Below are 21,914 nucleotides of genomic sequence, written 5' to 3'. Positions count from 1 at the left end.
TCTGCGCTCGCCTGCTTTGAAACCGACCGTCTTGAAACTGTACTGATCGGAGTGGCCACGCTGCTGAGGCACCACGCACCCGGCGTGCTTGGATTTCTTAATGAAAAGTTAACCTTTTATTTAAGGACCTTAAACTGTGTTATACTTTTGCAGTACGCATTTATTAATACACAGCCACCGTACGTAGAACCTTAATGGAGCCTCTGCGCTCGCCTGCCTTTGAAACCCGACCGTCTTGAACTCGTACTGATCGGAGCTGGCCACGCTTGCTGAGGCACCACGCACCGGCGTGCTTGGATTTCTTAATAAAGTTCACCTTTTATTTAAGGACTTAAACTGTATACTTTGCATTACATTATAATACACAGCACCGTAAATGGCAACTTAAATGGAGCCTCTGCGCTCGCCTGCTTTGAAACCCGACCGTCTTGAAACTCGTACTGATCGGAGCTGGCCACGCTTGCTGAGGCACCACGCACCCGGCGTGCTTGGATTTCTTAATAAAAGTTCACCTTTTATTTAAGGACTTAAACGTGTATACTTGCAGTACATTTATAATACACAGCACCGAACGTAGCACCTTAAATGGAGCCTCTGCGCTCGCCTGCTTTGAAACCCGACCGTCTTGAAACTCGTACTGATCGGAGCTGGCCACGCTTGCTGAGGCACCACGCACCCGGCGTGCTTGGATTTCTTATAAAAGTTCACCTTTTATTTAAGGACTTAAACGTGTATACTTTGCAGTACATTTATAATACACAGCACCGTACGTAGCACCTTAAATGGAGCCTCTGCGCTCGCCTGCTTTGAAACCCGACCGTCTTGAAACTCGTACTGATCGGAGCCTGGCCACGCTTGCTGAGGCACCACGCACCCGGCGTGCTTGGATTTCTTAATAAAAGTTCACCTTTTATTTAAGGACTTAAACGTGTATACTTTGCAGTACATTTATAATACACAGCACCGTAAAGTAGCACCTTAAATGGAGCCTCTGCGCTCGCCTGCTTTGAAACCCGACCGTCTTGAAACTCGTACTGATCGGACCTGGCCACGCTTGCTGAGGCACCACGCACCGGCGTGCTTGGATTTCTTAATAAAAGTTCACCTTTTATTTAAGGACTTAAACGTGTATACTTTGCAGTACATTTATAATACACAGCACCGTACGTAGCACCTTAAATGGAGCCTCTGCGCTCGCCTGCTTTGAAACCCGACCGTCTTGAAACTCGTACTGATCGGAGCCTGGCCACGCTTGCTGAGGCACCACGCACCCGGCGTGCTTGGATTTCTTAATAAAAGTTCACCTTTTATTTAAGGACTTAAACGTGTATACTTTGCAGTACATTTATAATACACAGCACCGTACGTAGCACCTTAAATGGAGCCTCTGCGCTCGCCTGCTTTGAAACCCGACCGTCTTGAAACTCGTACTGATCGGAGCTGGCCACGCTTGCTGAGGCACCACGCACCCGGCGTGCTTGGATTTCTTAATAAAAGTTCACCTTTTATTTAAGGACTTAAACGTGTATACTTTGCAGTACATTTATAATACACAGCACCGTACGTAGCACCTTAAATGGAGCCTCTGCGCTCGCCTGCTTTGAAACCCGACCGTCTTGAAACTCGTACTGATCGGAGCTGGCCACGCTTGCTGAGGCACCACGCACCCGGCGTGCTTGGATTTCTTAATAAAAGTTCACCTTTTATTTAAGGACTTAAACGTGTATACTTTGCAGTACATTTATAATACACAGCACCGTACGTAGCACCTTAAATGGAGCCTCTGCGCTCGCCTGCTTTGAAACCCGACCGTCTTGAAACTCGTACTGATCGGAGCTGGCCACGCTTGCTGAGGCACCACGCACCCGGCGTGCTTGGATTTCTTAATAAAAGTTCACCTTTTATTTAAGGACTTAAACGTGTATACTTTGCAGTACATTTATAATACACAGCACCGTACGTAGCACCTTAAATGGAGCCTCTGCGCTCGCCTGCTTTGAAACCCGACCGTCTTGAAACTCGTACTGATCGGAGCTGGCCACGCTTGCTGAGGCACCACGCACCCGGCGTGCTTGGATTTCTTAATAAAAGGTGAACTTTTATTAAGGACTTAAACGTGTATACTTTGCAGTACATTTATAATACACAGCACCGTACGTAGCACCTTAAATGGAGCCTCTGCGCTCGCCTGCTTTGAAACCCGACCGTCTTGAAACTCGTACTGATCGGAGCTGGCCACGCTTGCTGAGGCACCACGCACCCGGCGTGCTTGGATTTCTTAATAAAAGTTCACCTTTTATTTAAGGACTTAAACGTGTATACTTTGCAGTACATTTATAATACACAGCACCGTACGTAGCACCTTAAATGGAGCCTCTGCGCTCGCCTGCTTTGAAACCCGACCGTCTTGAAACTCGTACTGATCGGAGCTGGCCACGCTTGCTGAGGCACCACGCACCCGGCGTGCTTGGATTTCTTAATAAAAGTTCACCTTTTATTTAAGGACTTAAACGTGTATACTTTGCAGTACATTTATAATACACAGCACCGTACGTAGCACCTTAAATGGAGCCTCTGCGCTCGCCTGCTTTGAAACCCGACCGTCTTGAAACTCGTACTGATCGGAGCTGGCCACGCTTGCTGAGGCACCACGCACCCGGCGTGCTTGGATTTCTTAATAAAGTTCACCTTTTATTTAAGGACTTAAACGTGTATACTTTGCAGTACATTTATAATACACAGCACCGTACGTAGCACCTTAAATGGAGCCTCTGCGCTCGCCTGCTTTGAAACCCGACCGTCTTGAAACTCGTACTGATCGGAGCTGGCCACGCTTGCTGAGGCACCACGCACCCGGCGTGCTTGGATTTCTTAATAAAAGTTCACCTTTTATTTAAGGACTTAAACGTGTATACTTTGCAGTACATTTATAATACACAGCACCGTACGTAGCACCTTAAATGGAGCCTCTGCGCTCGCCTGCTTTGAAACCCGACCGTCTTGAAACTCGTACTGATCGGAGCTGGCCACGCTTGCTGAGGCACCACGCACCCGGCGTGCTTGGATTTCTTAATAAAAGTTCACCTTTTATTTAAGGACTTAAACGTGTATACTTTGCAGTACATTTATAATACACAGCACCGTACGTAGCACCTTAAATGGAGCCTCTGCGCTCGCCTGCTTTGAAACCCGACCGTCTTGAAACTCGTACTGATCGGAGCTGGCCACGCTTGCTGAGGCACCACGCACCCGGCGTGCTTGGATTTCTTAATAAAAGTTCACCTTTTATTTAAGGACTTAAACGTGTATACTTTGCAGTACATTTATAATACACAGCACCGTACGTAGCACCTTAAATGGAGCCTCTGCGCTCGCCTGCTTTGAAACCCGACCGTCTTGAAACTCGTACTGATCGGAGCTGGCCACGCTTGCTGAGGCACCACGCACCCGGCGTGCTTGGATTTCTTAATAAAAGTTCACCTTTTATTTAAGGACTTAAACGTGTATACTTTGCAGTACATTTATAATACACAGCACCGTACGTAGCACCTTAAATGGAGCCTCTGCGCTCGCCTGCTTTGAAACCCGACCGTCTTGAAACTCGTACTCATCGGAGCTGGCCACGCTTGCTGAGGCACCACGCACCCGGCGTGCTTGGATTTCTTAATAAAAGTTCACCTTTTATTTAAGGACTTAAACGTGTATACTTTGCAGTACATTTATAATACACAGCACCGTACGTAGCACCTTAAATGGAGCCTCTGCGCTCGCCTGCTTTGAAACCCGACCGTCTTGAAACTCGTACTGATCGGAGCTGGCCACGCTTGCTGAGGCACCACGCACCCGGCGTGCTTGGATTTCTTAATAAAAGTTCACCTTTTATTTAAGGACTTAAACGTGTATACTTTGCAGTACATTTATAATACACAGCACCGTAAGTAGCAACTTAAATGGAGCCTCTGCGCTCGCCTGCTTTGAAACCCGACCGTCTTGAAACTCGTACTGATCGGAGCTGGCCACGCTTGCTGAGGCACCACGCACCCGGCGTGCTTGGATTTCTTAATAAAAGTTCACCTTTTATTTAAGGACTTAAACGTGTATACTTTGCAGTACATTTATAATACACAGCACCGTACGTAGCACCTTAAATGGAGCCTCTGCGCTCGCCTGCTTTGAAACCCGACCGTCTTGAAACTCGTACTGATCGGAGCTGGCCACGCTTGCTGAGGCACCACGCACCCGGCGTGCTTGGATTTCTTAATAAAAGTTCACCTTTTATTTAAGGACTTAAACGTGTATACTTTGCAGTACATTTATAATACACAGCACCGTACGTAGCACCTTAAATGGAGCCTCTGCGCTCGCCTGCTTTGAAACCCGACCGTCTTGAAACTCGTACTGATCGGAGCTGGCCACGCTTGCTGAGGCACCACGCACCCGGCGTGCTTGGATTTCTTAATAAAAGTTCACCTTTTATTTAAGGACTTAAACGTGTATACTTTGCAGTACATTTATAATACACAGCACCGTACGTAGCACCTTAAATGGAGCCTCTGCGCTCGCCTGCTTTGAAACCCGACCGTCTTGAAACTCGTACTGATCGGAGCTGGCCACGCTTGCTGAGGCACCACGCACCCGGCGTGCTTGGATTTCTTAATAAAAGTTCACCTTTTATTTAAGGACTTAAACGTGTATACTTTGCAGTACATTTATAATACACAGCACCGTACGTAGCACCTTAAATGGAGCCTCTGCGCTCGCCTGCTTTGAAACCCGACCGTCTTGAAACTCGTACTGATCGGAGCTGGCCACGCTTGCTGAGGCACCACGCACCCGGCGTGCTTGGATTTCTTAATAAAAGTTCACCTTTTATTTAAGGACTTAAACGTGTATACTTTGCAGTACATTTATAATACACAGCACCGTACGTAGCACCTTAAATGGAGCCTCTGCGCTCGCCTGCTTTGAAACCCGACCGTCTTGAAACTCGTACTGATCGGAGCTGGCCACGCTTGCTGAGGCACCACGCACCCGGCGTGCTTGGATTTCTTAATAAAAGTTCACCTTTTATTTAAGGACTTAAACGTGTATACTTTGCAGTACATTTATAATACACAGCACCGTACGTAGCACCTTAAATGGAGCCTCTGCGCTCGCCTGCTTTGAAACCCGACCGTCTTGAAACTCGTACTGATCGGAGCTGGCCACGCTTGCTGAGGCACCACGCACCCGGCGTGCTTGGATTTCTTAATAAAAGTTCACCTTTTATTTAAGGACTTAAACGTGTATACTTTGCAGTACATTTATAATACACAGCACCGTACGTAGCACCTTAAATGGAGCCTCTGCGCTCGCCTGCTTTGAAACCCGACCGTCTTGAAACTCGTACTGATCGGAGCTGGCCACGCTTGCTGAGGCACCACGCACCCGGCGTGCTTGGATTTCTTAATAAAAGTTCACCTTTTATTTAAGGACTTAAACGTGTATACTTTGCAGTACATTTATAATACACAGCACCGTACGTAGCACCTTAAATGGAGCCTCTGCGCTCGCCTGCTTTGAAACCCGACCGTCTTGAAACTCGTACTGATCGGAGCTGGCCACGCTTGCTGAGGCACCACGCACCCGGCGTGCTTGGATTTCTTAATAAAAGTTCACCTTTTATTTAAGGACTTAAACGTGTATACTTTGCAGTACATTTATAATACACAGCACCGTACGTAGCACCTTAAATGGAGCCTCTGCGCTCGCCTGCTTTGAAACCCGACCGTCTTGAAACTCGTACTGATCGGAGCTGGCCACGCTTGCTGAGGCACCACGCACCCGGCGTGCTTGGATTTCTTAATAAAAGTTCACCTTTTATTTAAGGACTTAAACGTGTATACTTTGCAGTACATTTATAATACACAGCACCGTACGTAGCACCTTAAATGGAGCCTCTGCGCTCGCCTGCTTTGAAACCCGACCGTCTTGAAACTCGTACTGATCGGAGCTGGCCACGCTTGCTGAGGCACCACGCACCCGGCGTGCTTGGATTTCTTAATAAAAGTTCACCTTTTATTTAAGAACTTAAACGTGTATACTTTGCAGTACATTTATAATACACAGCACCGTACGTAGCACCTTAAATGGAGCCTCTGCGCTCGCCTGCTTTGAAACCCGACCGTCTTGAAACTCGTACTGATCGGAGCTGGCCACGCTTGCTGAGGCACCACGCACCCGGCGTGCTTGGATTTCTTAATAAAAGTTCACCTTTTATTTAAGGACTTAAACGTGTATACTTTGCAGTACATTTATAATACACAGCACCGTACGTAGCACCTTAAATGGAGCCTCTGCGCTCGCCTGCTTTGAAACCCGACCGTCTTGAAACTCGTACTGATCGGAGCTGGCCACGCTTGCTGAGGCACCACGCACCCGGCGTGCTTGGATTTCTTAATAAAAGTTCACCTTTTATTTAAGGACTTAAACGTGTATACTTTGCAGTACATTTATAATACACAGCACCGTACGTAGCACCTTAAATGGAGCCTCTGCGCTCGCCTGCTTTGAAACCCGACCGTCTTGAAACTCGTACTGATCGGAGCTGGCCACGCTTGCTGAGGCACCACGCACCCGGCGTGCTTGGATTTCTTAATAAAAGTTCACCTTTTATTTAAGGACTTAAACGTGTATACTTTGCAGTACATTTATAATACACAGCACCGTACGTAGCACCTTAAATGGAGCCTCTGCGCTCGCCTGCTTTGAAACCCGACCGTCTTGAAACTCGTACTGATCGGAGCTGGCCACGCTTGCTGAGGCACCACGCACCCGGCGTGCTTGGATTTCTTAATAAAAGTTCACCTTTTATTTAAGAACTTAAACGTGTATACTTTGCAGTACATTTATAATACACAGCACCGTACGTAGCACCTTAAATGGAGCCTCTGCGCTCGCCTGCTTTGAAACCCGACCGTCTTGAAACTCGTACTGATCGGAGCTGGCCACGCTTGCTGAGGCACCACGCACCCGGCGTGCTTGGATTTCTTAATAAAAGTTCACCTTTTATTTAAGGACTTAAACGTGTATACTTTGCAGTACATTTATAATACACAGCACCGTACGTAGCACCTTAAATGGAGCCTCTGCGCTCGCCTGCTTTGAAACCCGACCGTCTTGAAACTCGTACTGATCGGAGCTGGCCACGCTTGCTGAGGCACCACGCACCCGGCGTGCTTGGATTTCTTAATAAAAGTTCACCTTTTATTTAAGGACTTAAACGTGTATACTTTGCAGTACATTTATAATACACAGCACCGTACGTAGCACCTTAAATGGAGCCTCTGCGCTCGCCTGCTTTGAAACCCGACCGTCTTGAAACTCGTACTGATCGGAGCTGGCCACGCTTGCTGAGGCACCACGCACCCGGCGTGCTTGGATTTCTTAATAAAAGTTCACCTTTTATTTAAGGACTTAAACGTGTATACTTTGCAGTACATTTATAATACACAGCACCGTACGTAGCACCTTAAATGGAGCCTCTGCGCTCGCCTGCTTTGAAACCCGACCGTCTTGAAACTCGTACTGATCGGAGCTGGCCACGCTTGCTGAGGCACCACGCACCCGGCGTGCTTGGATTTCTTAATAAAAGTTCACCTTTTATTTAAGGACTTAAACGTGTATACTTTGCAGTACATTTATAATACACAGCACCGTACGTAGCACCTTAAATGGAGCCTCTGCGCTCGCCTGCTTTGAAACCCGACCGTCTTGAAACTCGTACTGATCGGAGCTGGCCACGCTTGCTGAGGCACCACGCACCCGGCGTGCTTGGATTTCTTAATAAAAGTTCACCTTTTATTTAAGGACTTAAACGTGTATACTTTGCAGTACATTTATAATACACAGCACCGTACGTAGCACCTTAAATGGAGCCTCTGCGCTCGCCTGCTTTGAAACCCGACCGTCTTGAAACTCGTACTGATCGGAGCTGGCCACGCTTGCTGAGGCACCACGCACCCGGCGTGCTTGGATTTCTTAATAAAAGTTCACCTTTTATTTAAGGACTTAAACGTGTATACTTTGCAGTACATTTATAATACACAGCACCGTAAGTAGCAACTTAAATGGAGCCTCTGCGCTCGCCTGCTTTGAAACCCGACCGTCTTGAAACTCGTACTGATCGGAGCTGGCCACGCTTGCTGAGGCACCACGCACCCGGCGTGCTTGGATTTCTTAATAAAAGTTCACCTTTTATTTAAGGACTTAAACGTGTATACTTTGCAGTACATTTATAATACACAGCACCGTACGTAGCACCTTAAATGGAGCCTCTGCGCTCGCCTGCTTTGAAACCCGACCGTCTTGAAACTCGTACTGATCGGAGCTGGCCACGCTTGCTGAGGCACCACGCACCCGGCGTGCTTGGATTTCTTAATAAAAGTTCACCTTTTATTTAAGGACTTAAACGTGTATACTTTGCAGTACATTTATAATACACAGCACCGTACGTAGCACCTTAAATGGAGCCTCTGCGCTCGCCTGCTTTGAAACCCGACCGTCTTGAAACTCGTACTGATCGGAGCTGGCCACGCCCCCTGAGGCACCACGCACCCGGCGTGCTTGGATTTCTTAATAAAAGTTCACCTTTTATTTAAGGACTTAAACGTGTATACTTTGCAGTACATTTATAATACACAGCACCGTACGTAGCACCTTAAATGGAGCCTCTGCGCTCGCCTGCTTTGAAACCCGACCGTCTTGAAACTCGTACTGATCGGAGCTGGCCACGCTTGCTGAGGCACCACGCACCCGGCGTGCTTGGATTTCTTAATAAAAGTTCACCTTTTATTTAAGGACTTAAACGTGTATACTTTGCAGTACATTTATAATACACAGCACCGTACGTAGCACCTTAAATGGAGCCTCTGCGCTCGCCTGCTTTGAAACCCGACCGTCTTGAAACTCGTACTGATCGGAGCCTGGCCACGCTTGCTGAGGCACCACGCACCCGGCGTGCTTGGATTTCTTAATAAAAGTTCACCTTTTATTTAAGGACTTAAACGTGTATACTTTGCAGTACATTTATAATACACAGCACCGTACGTAGCACCTTAAATGGAGCCTCTGCGCTCGCCTGCTTTGAAACCCGACCGTCTTGAAACTCGTACTGATCGGAGCTGGCCACGCTTGCTGAGGCACCACGCACCCGGCGTGCTTGGATTTCTTAATAAAAGTTCACCTTTTATTTAAGGACTTAAACGTGTATACTTTGCAGTACATTTATAATACACAGCACCGTACGTAGCACCTTAAATGGAGCCTCTGCGCTCGCCTGCTTTGAAACCCGACCGTCTTGAAACTCGTACTGATCGGAGCTGGCCACGCTTGCTGAGGCACCACGCACCCGGCGTGCTTGGATTTCTTAATAAAAGTTCACCTTTTATTTAAGGACTTAAACGTGTATACTTTGCAGTACATTTATAATACACAGCACCGTACGTAGCACCTTAAATGGAGCCTCTGCGCTCGCCTGCTTTGAAACCCGACCGTCTTGAAACTCGTACTGATCGGAGCTGGCCACGCCTGCTGAGGCACCACGCACCCGGCGTGCTTGGATTTCTTAATAAAAGTTCACCTTTTATTTAAGGACTTAAACGTGTATACTTTGCAGTACATTTATAATACACAGCACCGTAAGTAGCAACTTAAATGGAGCCTCTGCGCTCGCCTGCTTTGAAACCCGACCGTCTTGAAACTCGTACTGATCGGAGCTGGCCACGCTTGCTGAGGCACCACGCACCCGGCGTGCTTGGATTTCTTAATAAAAGTTCACCTTTTATTTAAGGACTTAAACGTGTATACTTTGCAGTACATTTATAATACACAGCACCGTACGTAGCACCTTAAATGGAGCCTCTGCGCTCGCCTGCTTTGAAACCCGACCGTCTTGAAACTCGTACTGATCGGAGCTGGCCACGCTTGCTGAGGCACCACGCACCCGGCGTGCTTGGATTTCTTAATAAAAGTTCACCTTTTATTTAAGGACTTAAACGTGTATACTTTGCAGTACATTTATAATACACAGCACCGTAAATGGCAACTTAAATGGAGCCTCTGCGCTCGCCTGCTTTGAAACCCGACCGTCTTGAAACTCGTACTGATCGGAGCTGGCCACGCTTGCTGAGGCACCACGCACCCGGCGTGCTTGGATTTCTTAATAAAAGTTCACCTTTTATTTAAGGACTTAAACGTGTATACTTTGCAGTACATTTATAATACACAGCACCGTAAGTAGCAACTTAAATGGAGCCTCTGCGCTCGCCTGCTTTGAAACCCGACCGTCTTGAAACTCGTACTGATCGGAGCTGGCCACGCTTGCTGAGGCACCACGCACCCGGCGTGCTTGGATTTCTTAATAAAAGTTCACCTTTTATTTAAGGACTTAAACGTGTATACTTTGCAGTACATTTATAATACACAGCACCGTACGTAGCACCTTAAATGGAGCCTCTGCGCTCGCCTGCTTTGAAACCCGACCGTCTTGAAACTCGTACTGATCGGAGCTGGCCACGCTTGCTGAGGCACCACGCACCCGGCGTGCTTGGATTTCTTAATAAAAGTTCACCTTTTATTTAAGGACTTAAACGTGTATACTTTGCAGTACATTTATAATACACAGCACCGTACGTAGCACCTTAAATGGAGCCTCTGCGCTCGCCTGCTTTGAAACCCGACCGTCTTGAAACTCGTACTGATCGGAGCTGGCCACGCTTGCTGAGGCACCACGCACCCGGCGTGCTTGGATTTCTTAATAAAAGTTCACCTTTTATTTAAGGACTTAAACGTGTATACTTTGCAGTACATTTATAATACACAGCACCGTACGTAGCACCTTAAATGGAGCCTCTGCGCTCGCCTGCTTTGAAACCCGACCGTCTTGAAACTCGTACTGATCGGAGCTGGCCACGCCCCCTGAGGCACCACGCACCCGGCGTGCTTGGATTTCTTAATAAAAGTTCACCTTTTATTTAAGGACTTAAACGTGTATACTTTGCAGTACATTTATAATACACAGCACCGTAAGTAGCACCTTAAATGGAGCCTCTGCGCTCGCCTGCTTTGAAACCCGACCGTCTTGAAACTCGTACTGATCGGAGCTGGCCACGCTTGCTGAGGCACCACGCACCCGGCGTGCTTGGATTTCTTAATAAAAGTTCACCTTTTATTTAAGGACTTAAACGTGTATACTTTGCAGTACATTTATAATACACAGCACCGTACGTAGCACCTTAAATGGAGCCTCTGCGCTCGCCTGCTTTGAAACCCGACCGTCTTGAAACTCGTACTGATCGGAGCTGGCCACGCTTGCTGAGGCACCACGCACCCGGCGTGCTTGGATTTCTTAATAAAAGTTCACCTTTTATTTAAGGACTTAAACGTGTATACTTTGCAGTACATTTATAATACACAGCACCGTAAGTAGCACCTTAAATGGAGCCTCTGCGCTCGCCTGCTTTGAAACCCGACCGTCTTGAAACTCGTACTGATCGGAGCTGGCCACGCTTGCTGAGGCACCACGCACCCGGCGTGCTTGGATTTCTTAATAAAAGTTCACCTTTTATTTAAGGACTTAAACGTGTATACTTTGCAGTACATTTATAATACACAGCACCGTACGTAGCACCTTAAATGGAGCCTCTGCGCTCGCCTGCTTTGAAACCCGACCGTCTTGAAACTCGTACTGATCGGAGCTGGCCACGCTTGCTGAGGCACCACGCACCCGGCGTGCTTGGATTTCTTAATAAAAGTTCACCTTTTATTTAAGGACTTAAACGTGTATACTTTGCAGTACATTTATAATACACAGCACCGTACGTAGCACCTTAAATGGAGCCTCTGCGCTCGCCTGCTTTGAAACCCGACCGTCTTGAAACTCGTACTGATCGGAGCTGGCCACGCTTGCTGAGGCACCACGCACCCGGCGTGCTTGGATTTCTTAATAAAAGTTCACCTTTTATTTAAGGACTTAAACGTGTATACTTTGCAGTACATTTATAATACACAGCACCGTACGTAGCACCTTAAATGGAGCCTCTGCGCTCGCCTGCTTTGAAACCCGACCGTCTTGAAACTCGTACTGATCGGAGCTGGCCACGCTTGCTGAGGCACCACGCACCCGGCGTGCTTGGATTTCTTAATAAAAGTTCACCTTTTATTTAAGGACTTAAACGTGTATACTTTGCAGTACATTTATAATACACAGCACCGTACGTAGCACCTTAAATGGAGCCTCTGCGCTCGCCTGCTTTGAAACCCGACCGTCTTGAAACTCGTACTGATCGGAGCTGGCCACGCTTGCTGAGGCACCACGCACCCGGCGTGCTTGGATTTCTTAATAAAAGTTCACCTTTTATTTAAGGACTTAAACGTGTATACTTTGCAGTACATTTATAATACACAGCACCGTAAATGGCAACTTAAATGGAGCCTCTGCGCTCGCCTGCTTTGAAACCCGACCGTCTTGAAACTCGTACTGATCGGAGCTGGCCACGCCTGCCTGAGGCACCACGCACCCGGCGTGCTTGGATTTCTTAATAAAAGTTCACCTTTTATTTAAGGACTTAAACGTGTATACTTTGCAGTACATTTATAATACACAGCACCGTACGTAGCACCTTAAATGGAGCCTCTGCGCTCGCCTGCTTTGAAACCCGACCGTCTTGAAACTCGTACTGATCGGAGCTGGCCACGCTTGCTGAGGCACCACGCACCCGGCGTGCTTGGATTTCTTAATAAAAGTTCACCTTTTATTTAAGGACTTAAACGTGTATACTTTGCAGTACATTTATAATACACAGCACCGTACGTAGCACCTTAAATGGAGCCTCTGCGCTCGCCTGCTTTGAAACCCGACCGTCTTGAAACTCGTACTGATCGGAGCTGGCCACGCTTGCTCAGGCACCACGCACCCGGCGTGCTTGGATTTCTTAATAAAAGTTCACCTTTTATTTAAGGACTTAAACGTGTATACTTTGCAGTACATTTATAATACACAGCACCGTACGTAGCACCTTAAATGGAGCCTCTGCGCTCGCCTGCTTTGAAACCCGACCGTCTTGAAACTCGTACTGATCGGACCTGGCCACGCTTGCTGAGGCACCACGCACCCGGCGTGCTTGGATTTCTTAATAAAAGTTCACCTTTTATTTAAGGACTTAAACGTGTATACTTTGCAGTACATTTATAATACACAGCACCGTAAATGGCAACTTAAATGGAGCCTCTGCGCTCGCCTGCTTTGAAACCCGACCGTCTTGAAACTCGTACTGATCGGACCTGGCCACGCTTGCTGAGGCACCACGCACCCGGCGTGCTTGGATTTCTTAATAAAAGTTCACCTTTTATTTAAGGACTTAAACGTGTATACTTTGCAGTACATTTATAATACACAGCACCGTACGTAGCACCTTAAATGGAGCCTCTGCGCTCGCCTGCTTTGAAACCCGACCGTCTTGAAACTCGTACTGATCGGACCTGGCCACGCTTGCTGAGGCACCACGCACCCGGCGTGCTTGGATTTCTTAATAAAAGTTCACCTTTTATTTAAGGACTTAAACGTGTATACTTTGCAGTACATTTATAATACACAGCACCGTACGTAGCACCTTAAATGGAGCCTCTGCGCTCGCCTGCTTTGAAACCCGACCGTCTTGAAACTCGTACTGATCGGACCTGGCCACGCTTGCTGAGGCACCACGCACCCGGCGTGCTTGGATTTCTTAATAAAAGTTCACCTTTTATTTAAGGACTTAAACGTGTATACTTTGCAGTACATTTATAATACACAGCACCGTACTTAGCGTGTGTTTGTTTTGTGCTCCTTCTCTCACAGTGAATACACACACACAGCCCTGTGAAGTCCATTGTACATGCTCATCCTCACAGATCCACAGCGTTCCATAACCAGTCTCCATGGCAAGAAAAAAGGTTTCCCTGGCAACCGAATCTTCACTTCGTTCAGGATCAGTGTTGGTGTTTTGGAAAAACACCACAGTGGTGAGCAGATGGAGAGACGTGACATACATCCTACAGCAGTGAGACTCGGAGAGAGACACCACACACGGTAGCACTCAGCGGGCGTCTCTAAGAAAGTGCACAAAGAGTGCCCAGCTGGACAGCAGCGGGAAACGCACCACACACAGCTGGGTGTTAATCTAAGTGACGCTACGCACAGATGGGGGGCAGTCTGAGTGAGAAAACACACACAGTGGAAGGATGACCGCAGGTCACGTTTGGGGGGTTGTCACACACTCTCACGTGGTGGTTGTCGGTGCCGCGGCACGAGTGTCAGTCAGCACAGGTGAGATCTGCACCTTGGTCGAGGCCACGTTGCTGACGGAGCGGTGCGTTTCGATGATCTCCAGCTGGTCCAAGCACCAGTCCAGCTCCTCCAAGGTCTCGCGAGCCAGCTGCTGGTAGGTCTCCTCTGTGAGGTCACATGAAGGCAACATCAAGATCACATGACTGTGCTGATGTTTGTGCGTGGATGAGTGCGATTGTGAATGTGAGTGATGCAAAGGGTATCGAACTAAACGTACCGGAGAGCACTGTCCTGGGAGTGGTTTGCTGCATTCCCAGTGGAGACCTCCTGCATGTTACAACAGGGATACGTGAACAGCGCCACCTACTGGCCATTGTGGGGAATGTAACATTATTTTGAGGCCGATGGAAAAAAGGCTTCACCACGTTCGAGGAAGCACACAAAGCATCATACTTTCACAGTTCAGTGACACAATGCTACTCACACACACTCTGTCAAACACGCTCTCACACACTCACAGACTGTCACAGACGAGGTGGTAACATGGTTTTCATTGACTGCAGTGACAGTTTGGATTGGCAGGTTTCACCGAAAGCAAGACACTGACTTGACCGTGGGTGATGAGACGTTGGCGAGGAGGGCAAAGTTGCTTCTTACAGATCACAGACTTGCCAGAACCTGGAAAGAGAGGAGAGCCCGATGAGTGATTGTGAGCGATGCTCTAGGCTGGATGAGTCGTCCTCAGGGGTAAACCCAGCTGGAATTCAGGGCTCAAGAACCGAGGGACTCGGATCACCAACTCCGTGTGCAAAACAGCCTCACCTGAGCAAAAGGGGGGACAATGAAGTCTTCTGTGAGCCTGAGGAGAGGAACGACAAGGACGTAAAAGTCAAGCGTGCTAGCAACAATTAGTGAATAAAACAAAGTACATAAAATTTCCTCCCACAGTGCAAAGACATTCTGTTCAGGTGAGCTGGGAACTACAAACTGACCTTTCTGAACATCAGCGCATGTGTGAGAAACGTCCAAAGAAAGGTCAGGAATGAGGAAGGTGATGGCATGTGAAGGTACAAACAATGGGACTTCAAAGTCACAGTGAATGAAACACGCAGTATTGGAGGAGAAGTGATTACTAAGCATTTTACGCACAGGCTCCTCAGGTTTTGGATGTCTGAGCCACAAATTGCTAAAGGCAAAAACATCTTCCAGTTTATTTGTGATTGCACTTTTCTTTAACTCTTTTTTAAAAACATCTGTGGAGGAACAAATATGACCTGCATTTACCCTCTGAGCTGAGAGATGGCAGTAAAGAGCAGCCAAATGGAAGAGGAGTGTGGGACCACCTGAATTCAGCTCACTTCCACAGTGTTTACAGCTCCTGCCTGGGGATCCTGAGTGTCAGCGATCAACAGCAAGATGAGGAACGCTACGTACGCTTATGGGATCAATCAATCAGTCATTAACTGGCATTCAATGAGAACTTGTGGAGGTCACATATTTTTATTTACATTTATTCAGTTAGCAGACACTTTTCTCCGAGGCGACGTACATCCCAGCGAAAATACAATGTGTTCATTACATTAGGAGAAAGAGACGGGTGATTCTTAAGTACAGTTAGTTTGTTTCTTTCCACCATATGAACCAATGTTCAGTCATATTTTGAGTCATTGTTAAATTCTGCAACGGAGTGTCATCACATGCAGAGTGTACCCTGCCTAGCCTTGGGCTCTGTGTTTCTGGAACAGGCTCTGGACCACCAGGACCCCAAACTGGCCAAGTGGTTAACAACAGGAAAGGTGAAGTGGATCATTTTTCAGTTGGAACACAGCTTGAAGTCCATCCAAGATGCCATTCACCAACATTATAATTACTTGTTAAACACTGGCTTACAAATTGTTATGTTCTAGAATGTCCAGGAGGGGTGGGCTACCACTGGCCCATGGACCCCCAGAGGTTTTTTTCTCCCTCAACTTTCAGTTGGGAGTTTTTGTTCCTTTCCCCGGTGGCTAGTAGGTATACTTATAGCTCTATAATAAGTTCTTCATTATGGCAGCCATTAGTTGACCGTCTTCTTTGTTTGTATCTGTTTTTCTTGCCTCATGTCTGTGTTAAAGCGCTCTGTGTCACTGCATGAGAAGAGCGCTTTATAAAAAAATAAAATAATAATAAAAATACTAATGTCTCTAAAGGTTTTTTTTTTTAACCTATTATAGCTATCTGAGACATTTACAGAAACCAATCAGCAAATCAATCAAGTGACACCTCAATAACAATTAACCTTCCATGGATTATGGATTGTGACTCGGTGGTGAAAAATGACTTTGGACTTACAAACAAAAAAGACTTCCGAACACACATGGAGCCCCAGTTGTGTTTGCAGCTGTGAGTTCCGAGGACTAGTCAGTGAGTTTGTGAGATACACAATGCATTTAGAGACTGTGCAGAGATATGGAGCGGGAGCCTCTTACCCTTCGCTGGTAAGAGAGGAGTTGCGGGACATGGCCCTGGGAGACGGGTCATAGTCGGAGTCCGAACGGTACAGGAAGGACTCGCTCCGCTGGCTCAGTGGGAAGTAGGGGTGCAGCAGCAGACCTGGACTCTCCTGCAAAGCCAGAGGACTCCGTTCTTGGGATGGAACATTGTCCACCTCCAGGCTATGAGAAACACGCAACTTGTGAGACCAGGGAGGGACTAGTGGAAACATTCACCTGGCCAGGTGCACCTCCCGCACGGCTCCTACCTGTCCGAGTCAGCGTGAGCGATGACGATACGCATTCTGCTGTCAGACGATACATTCGGGATGGAACTTACGTCGAACAGGGACTCGATTCTTTCGAAAGACGCCATCTCGGCTACCGGTGTTCGACTCCTCGCTCTGGACGCTCTGCACGCTCTGCCTCCCTCTCTAAAGGAGAGATGTAACGCTGCACACTGTATGAAGGAGCAGGAACTAACAAAGACAAACTGGGTAAGAAAACTGTTGTGTTGATGCTCTCATACACAAGTAGAGACCGAAACAGGGCACGGTGACCCAAAGCTGGAGACAAAAAAAATAACGCATTTGCGTCAAGTGCGGAAAACAGAATAAGGTTCACATGTTTGCAAAATCCCCAGAAAAGAAGAAGCCCAAGAAAGAGGAAAGATCCAGCCCTAACCATAGCTCTAGCCATAACCTTAGCTCCAATCCCAACCCTAGCTCCAACCCTAACTGTCACATCCTGAGTTGTGACAGGCATGCTGGTAGTAAAGAATCAGTAAGATGCTAGCAAAAATTTGTTCAATGAAGTACTGAATCATGTTGTTGCTGCTACTTGTTCACATGCATTTCACTTTGTACTGTTGTACTGTTTGTTTTGGTCCAGTATTTCACTTAACATTTTCTGTTTGAACCAGGTTGGGTGTTGGGAAAGGCTTACCGGTATCCGTTTGTCATTAACTATTAACATTTCCTTAATTAAAATATGACAAGTACATGCATGTGGTTGTTAAAAGTAAAGACATTTACTGCAGTTTTCAAGGATCATTTTTGTAGTTTCTTTGCTTACCATTCAGCAGTTGAACATCTTTGTTGTGCTGGTTAGCCTGTATTGCAAACCAGATGGACTGAATCACTCAGGGTATTTCTAGGTAGGAGTCCTTGGGCACAACCAACTTGACAGGGGTGATTTACTGTGTAATGGGATAAATGTAGGGGGTGCGGTGGCATGGTGGGTTGGACCACAGTCCTGCTCTCTGGTGGGTCTGGGTTTCGAGTCCCGCTTGGGGTGCCTTGCGACGGACTGGCGTCCCGTCCTGGGTGTGTCCCCTCCGGCCTTACGCCCTGTGTTACCGGGTTGGCTCCGCAACCCCGTATGGGACAAGCGGTTCTGAGAATGTGTGTGTGTGTGTGTGTGTGTGTGTGTGTGTGTGTGTGTGTGTGGGTGGGTGGGATAAATGTTTTATACATTGTAAGATAGGGATATTTATAATAGACAAATGTTTCATATGGTTTGTATGCTTTTGTATTTATGTTGGGTGTTATTTTTGCGGAATATGCATTTTGGAATTAGTTGTTGAGGCTGTTATGGTGTAGCCAGAAGGGCGAAGTTTCTGCTCTAAAGCTTGTATTTGGTCACTAATTAGGAGACTCACGCAGACTCATGCAAACAGGCACTCACTCAGAGAATGGGAGAGCTGTGTATTGCTGTTGGTGTGAGGGGATTAAGCCCATGGCTCATAGGCCTTATTTTATTTTGTAACCCACTGTTTATTTTTGTATTTGGCTGGGGTTAAAGTGTTCTTGAATACCATCTTTTTAATTAGAGAAAAATAAAAATTTTTGGTCCTACTACTTCGGTTCTCCACTGTTGCTTCCATCCATTGTCCAAACCCTCACACTAACTCCAAACCTAACTATAGCACCAACCCAAAACCTAGCTCCAACCTTTTCCATATCTCCAGCTCTAACCCATGCTCCAACTCTAATCCTATCTCTAGCCCTAGCTCCAGCCCTAACCCAAGCTGCAGCCCAAGCCCAAGCTCCAGCCCTAACCCTAGCTCCAAACCAAACCCCACATCTAACCCTAACCATAGTTCCAACCCCAAAACTAGCCCCAGCCTACACACGACTCATACACACTCAAAATTTTTTTTTTTCTTAAAAAATTTCCCATCCACAGCCTACCCCTATCCAAGAATACAAACCTGCTCTGGATACCTAAACCCCAACCACATCACAGCACATTCACCACAGAAATTTCAACCTACCTGCAATTCCATACAAGACTCACAAGGGGGGGACATTACTCTGCAGCAAAAAACTAAAAAAATTCTCTGACAACACATGCTCTCCCACAACTGGACACCCCATAAACACACAGACACACATACGTAACGCCTTTACACACCTCCCAGCAACGCTTCATTCACCAGCATCACTCCACCATGCACAAACACACCGAAAACAAAACTGACATGCTAGAACCTGGAAGAGAATTCGTGTTGCCAGAACAACTGAAATACAATTGTGTAAACGAAGTCCATAACTCTCCTCAGCCTAACCTTAACCCTAGCTCCAACCCTCAGCCTTGCTCCAACCCTAACCTTAGCTCCAACCTTAACCCTAGCTCCAACCCTAGCCCAAGCTCACACCCAAAGACTTGCTCCAACCCTAGCCCTAGCTCACACCGTAACCCAAGCTCTATGTGTAGCTCCAGCCCTAACCCTAGCTCCAACCCTAGCCCAAGCTCCAACCCTAGCTCCTGCTCTATCCATAGTTCCAACCCTAAAACTAGCTCCAACCCTTCGCCTTCCTCCTACCCTAACCCTAGCTGCAGCCCTATCCCTAACTCCAACTTTAACCCTAGCTCCAAGCCTACCCTAAGCTCCAACCATAACCCTGGCTCCAACCCTACCCCTAGCTCAAACCCTGACCTAAGCTCTAACCCCAGCTCCAGCTGAAACCTTAGCCCCTACCTTAACCATTGCTCCTGCCCTATCCATAGATCCAGCTCTTACCCTAGCTCCAACCCTAACCATAGCTCCATCCATAACCCTTGCTGCAACCCTAAGCCTAGCTCCAACCCTAACCTAAGCTCCAACTATAACCCTTGCTGCAACCCTATGCCTACCTCCAAATAACCCATTTTATTAAACCTTCCTCACCTAACAACATTACGTGACAGACAGTACAAAAAAAACATGGAGGCCTGGATGAAAAGTAACATGTATATACTCCAGGCCCATTATGAAGGCACAATACATACACAAAATCCCATTTCTGACTTAGCCAGGGAGGCAGAATGGGAGGTGGTAGTGAAGTTGGCAAAAAGTAGATACAGACACCAATTAAAAGAAGAAACATTGATCAGAATGAAACATACCCTGGGTCTTAATAAACAAACGGAAAACAGTAAGGAAAAAGACAGGGTCAGAACATTAACCTGTCTGGGGCCGGCAAACAGCCACTGGACATACACACAAGTAACAAACACGGAACAGAACAGAGTAGGAACGGGTAGGACAGGTAAAACAATAGCACAAGTACATAGGGAAGCAGACACACCACCCAGGGCTCCACAGGACAGACAGAGCGGGACAAAAGGAAAAACAAAATAAACAGAAAATGGATACAGTGAAGTAAATAAACAGAATGACAAAGGGAAGGAGACGGAAGAAACAGGCAAGGGAACGGGAGGAAAGGGACAGAGACGTACAGGACCTATAAGAACCAGCACTAGTGTAGGGTCCCAGGAGGTAGCAATAATTGAGGCCCTCCCGGAGAGCAGAACAGTTGTGGAAAAACAGACAAGCGGGGAGGAAAATAGACAGACTACAGTGGAAAGGACACAGAATTTACTGAAAGTAGAACAGGCCATAGACGGCAGTGCAACACTCAGTACAGAAAGGGGTGTAGAACAGGAGCAAACCGATAACATAAGAAACATGCACAGGAGCCGGAGCCCCCCCTGTCAGTTCGGAGGAGGAATTGGTGCCACAGACTGCAGTAGCACTTCGGAAACCTACACGACACTCGGCCACAGAGAGGAAGATTGCAGAGTGAGAATTACAAACGCCATTTCCAGAAAAGTTGGGACACTTTCTAAAATGCAGTAAAAACAAAAATCTGCTATTTGTAAATTCTCTTGAACCTTTGTTTAACTGAAAAAAAAGTACAAAGAAATTTCTTTTAATCTTTTGGCTGACCAGTTTGATTCTATTTTGTAAATATAAGCAAATTTAGAATCTGATGCCATCAACACACTCCAAAAAAGTTGGGACAGAGGCAAAATAAGAGTGAAAGCTTATAGAATATTCAAGTAACACCGTTTTGGAAGATTCCACAATAAGCAGGTGAATTGGTAACTGGTGAGGGTATCGTGATTGGATCTAAGAGGAGCATCCACCAAAGACACAGTCTTTGCAGACAAGGATGGGTCGTGGCTCACCAGTTTGTGCCAAACTTTGTGAGAGAATTGTCAATCAGTTCAAAAAGAACATTTCTCAATGCAGGATTGCAAAGAATTTAGGTCTTTCACCATCTACAGTACATAATATTCATGTAACCATGAAAAGATTTATGGACTCCAGAGAAATTTCAGTGCATAAAGGGCAAGGCGTGACCTTCGAGCCCTTAGATGGCATTGCATAAAAAACCGTCATGCTACTGTGACAAATATAGCCACATGGGCTCGGGAGTATTTCAGCAGACCATTGTCACTTAACACAGTCCGCTGCTGCATTTAGAAATGTAACCTGAAACTCTATTATGCAAGGAAGGCATATATCAGTTCTATGAGGAAACGTTGCCGAGATCTCTGGGGCTGAGCTCATCTCAGATGGACTGAAATGTCGTGGAAATGTGTGCTGTGATCAGATGAGTCCACGTTTCAGCTCGTTTTTGGGAAAAATGGATGTTGAGTTCTCCGTCCCAAAGACAAAAAGAACCATCCAGAGTGTTAGCAGTGAAAGGTGCAAAAGCCAGCATCTGTGATGGTATGGGGGTCCATCAGTGCCCACGGCATGGGTGACTTGCGTATGTGTGAAGGTTAGGCGTATATTGGGATTTTAGAGACATATGCTGCCATCAAGGCAACATCTTTTCCCAGGAAGTCAATGGTTATTTCAGCAA

At 46.9% G+C, this 21,914-nt stretch overlaps 1 long non-coding RNA gene across 1 annotated transcript; it reads right to left on the bottom strand.

The window, feature by feature from the left end:
• Window positions 1-14,402: 14,402 nt before the first annotated feature.
• LOC114912553 (uncharacterized) lies at window positions 14,403-14,966 on the bottom strand. The gene is made up of 3 exons (XR_003798313.1): window positions 14,913-14,966; window positions 14,583-14,632; window positions 14,403-14,470 (listed from the first exon to the last, which is right to left on the bottom strand). It is a non-coding gene; the product is annotated as an uncharacterized LOC114912553 (long non-coding RNA).
• Between the last annotated feature and the right edge of the window lie 6,948 nt (window positions 14,967-21,914).

This window comes from Scleropages formosus, chromosome 2 (genome assembly GCF_900964775.1).
Source record: "Scleropages formosus chromosome 2, fSclFor1.1, whole genome shotgun sequence".
NCBI lineage: Eukaryota > Metazoa > Chordata > Actinopteri > Osteoglossiformes > Osteoglossidae > Scleropages > Scleropages formosus.
Note: the sequence above shows the minus strand (reverse complement) of the source record. Positions and strands in the feature narration are given on the sequence as shown.